Consider the following 3,976-nt stretch of genomic DNA (forward strand, 5'->3'; position numbering starts at 1 on the left):
ATCCCCCCTTATGTATTATACATGGAGATCATATCCCCCCTTATGTATTATACATGGAGATCATATCCCCCCTTATGTATTATACATGGAGATCATATCCCCCCTTATGTATTATACATGGTGATCATATCCCCCCTTATGTATTATACATGGAGATCATATCCTCCCTTATGTATTATACATGGAGATCATATCCCCCTTATGTATTATACATGGAGATCATATCCCCCCTTATGTATTATACATGGAGATCATATCCCCCCTTATGTATTATACATGGAGACCATATCCCCCCCTTATGTATTATACATGGAGATCATATCCCCCCTTATGTATTATACATGGTGATCATACCCCCCTTTATGTATTATACATGGAGATCATATCCCCCCTTATGTATTATACATGGAGATCATATCCCCCCTTATGTATTATATATGGAGATCATATCCCCCCTTATGTATTATACATGGTGATCATATCCTTCCTTATGTATTATACATGGTGATCATATCCCCCTTATGTATTATACATGGAGATCATATCCCACCTTATGTATTATACATGGAGATCATATCCCCCCCCTTATGTATTATACATGGAGATCATATCCCCCCTTATGTATTATACATGGAGATCATATCCCCCCTTATGTAGTATACATGGAGATCATATCCCCCCTTATGTATTATACATGGAGATCATATCCCCCCTTATGTATTATACATGGAGATCATATCCCCCTTATGTATTATACATGGAGATCATATCCCCCCTTATGTATTATACATGGAGATCATATCCCCCTTATGTATTATACATGGAGATCATATCCCCCTTATGTATTATACATGGAGATCATATCCCCCCTTATGTATTATACATGGAGATCATATCCCCCCTTATGTAGTATACATGGAGATCATATCCCCCCTTATGTATTATACATGGAGATCATATCCCCCCTTATGTATTATACATGGAGACCATATCCCCCCCTTATGTATTATACATGGAGATCATATCCCCCCTTATGTATTATACATGGTGATCATACCCCCCCTTATGTATTATACATGGAGATCATATCCCCCCTTATGTATTATACATGGAGATAATATCCCCCCTTATGTATTATACATGGAGACCATATCCCCCCCCCTTATGTATTGTACATGGAGATCATATCCCCCCTTATGTATTATACATGGTGATCATAGCCCCCCTTATGTATTATACATGGAGATCATATCCCCCCTTATGTATTATACATGGAGATTATATCCCCCCTTATGTATTATACATGGAGATCATATCCCCCCTTATGTATTATACATGGAGATCATATCCCCCCCTATGTATTATTCATAGTGATCAGAGCCTTACATTTATCAACAATAAATCTTACCTTGCAGTTTTTCATCTAGTGGACTGACATTGAGAGGTCATGACTGGCCCCCACATATCCAAACGCTATGCTGTGGAGCTTTAACCTCCTTGGCGGTGTTCCCGAGCGTGACTCGGGGTTAATTTTCATGTCCAGGAGCGGTAACCCCGAGTCACGCTCGGGGTAAAGTGCAGAGGATACAGCGGACTTCCCCTACCTTCTCCCCGCGATTCCCCGCTGTGATCGCCGGTGAGAACGCTGCCCGGCATCTGACTTCCTGGTTCCTCTCTCTGCGAGCAGCCGCAGTGCAGGAGAGTGGAACTGGGAGGGAATATTAAAATTTAAAGTGACACACACACACACATACATATAAAAGAGATGATACATTGTAATCTGAGAGGATTACAATATATCACCTCAGATCACCTCAGATCTGACATTTTACTGGCATTTGTGCCCATAAAAATAAAACATGGCATCAAAAATGCCCCCATTTAGGTCCAAAGCACTTTTAGACCAACTGAGTGACATCGACAGCGACGTGGAGTCGTGGGGAGATTTGTCGTCTGACACTGACACCGATCTGGCAAGTGACAGCGGCGATGATCCTGCTCCTGACCTCAGCAATGTGCGCACTTGGTGCCCTATTGCCTGCGATACGGACCATGTAGCGCCCCCAAGATTCCCATTTATTGGATCACCTGGGATGAAGGTAGATGTTGAGCGTAACAACCCTCTGGCCTACCTGCAATTATTCCTCACTGAGGAGATAATTGAAAAAATTGTCACGGAGACCAACCGCTACCAAGAGCAGCAACCCGCTACACTGCAAGCCAGGTTTTCCAGAAACCGAAAGTGGGATCCGGTGAGCAGAGAGGACATCTGGAAATTTCTGGGACTCATCATTCTGCAGGGCGTGATAGGAAAACCGCTCCAGAAATGGTACTGGACCACCAATAAATTACTGGCCACTCCGGTTTTTGGCACCGTTATGTCCGATAATCGGTTTTCCCTCATCATGAAGTATTTACACTTCACTAACAATGAGGAATTTGATGAGGCCACGCATCCTCAGCCCAAACTTAAAAAAATCTGGGAGGTGTACCAAAATATTGTGTTCAATTTCCAGCGGGCCTACGTGCCAGATAGGGACGTCAGTGTGGATGAAAGCTTGATGGCCTACAAGGGTCGCCTAAGCTGGATCCAGTACATAGCGTCCAAAAGAGCGCGGTTTGGCATCAAATTCTACATGCTCTGCGAGTCATCTACCGGGTACATTTGGAATTCGGTCATTTACACTGGTAAAGGCACGCAGTTCAACCCCAGGTACAGCGACTATGGGATGGCCACATCATCTGTCCTTACACTGCTGGAGCCGTTGCTGAACCAGGGATATTGTGTGACCACGGACAACTTTTACACGTCTCCGGAACTGTATGAGGTTTTGATAAAAAACAAGACCGATGCTTATGGTACAGTCAAGTCTAATCGACGTGGCATGCCATCTACGTTTGCCCAGAAACAACTCAAAACCGGAGAAATGGTTGCCTGGCAAAAGGGTAAGATGATGGCAATGCGATGGCGAGACAAGAAGGACGTGTGTCTCATGAGCACTGTGCATAATTTGTCCACTGGCATGGTCCACACAAGAGGTGGGAAAGATGTGCTGAAGCCGCAACTCGTGATAGACTATAATAACACCATGGGAGGTGTGGACAGAGCCGATCAGGCAATGACATTTTATCCGGCTATGCGCAAACAACAAAAAAAATATTATAAGAAGATATTCAGGCATCTTCTTGAACAATGCCTTTGGAACTCGTACATCCTTCACAGAGCAAAGAGTGACAAGCCTCTTATTCATTCTGAGTTTATCTGGAAGGTGGCTGAGCAGATTTTTATCAACTACCAAACGCCATCAGTAGCCATGAACAGATCTGGACGTCGTGCTGTTGTCAATCCAGAACGCCTGACTGGTCGCCATTTCATGGACTACATCCCGCCAACCACAAAAAAGGCAGCACCTACCAGGATGTGTGTGGTGTGCTGCTCAAGGAGAGATGGCAATGGAAAGAAAGTTCGAAAAGAAACCAGATTCCATTGCCCTGACTGTGACGTCGGATTGTGTGCAGTGCCATGTTTCAAAATTTATCACACTCAGGATTTTACTGAATTTTCTTTGTTTGACAAATTTCATTATTTTTTATTACATTATTGAATAAAATTATATTATTTATTAGATTATAATTCATGATTTTGTGTTTCATACTTTATCACATCCGGGTTGTCTACTAGAGTCTTCTTTGCTCAGGTTTAAGTAAGTAATTACTAAGAATTGCAGGCCTAAAATACATAACACCAAATTTCCATGCAAAAAAATGGTACCGCTTTTGGTACAAAATTCCTGACATAATCATACCGCCAGGGAGGTTAAAGCGGAACTCTACATTCCAATTTACGTGTGACGGGAGTGACTTTTGGGGGTGGGGGGACCTCTGTATCATCTCCCCAAATCATTATGTTTAACCCACCCTGTGCCTGTTTAAGGGGTACAGGGTGTGTATGTGAATGTCTGAGTCTTGTGTATAA

This window comes from Staurois parvus, unplaced genomic scaffold, assembly GCF_062004578.1.
Source record: "Staurois parvus isolate SC_StPar_1 unplaced genomic scaffold, SC_StPar_1.0 ptg000747l, whole genome shotgun sequence".
NCBI classification, from domain to species: Eukaryota; Metazoa; Chordata; class Amphibia; order Anura; family Ranidae; genus Staurois; species Staurois parvus.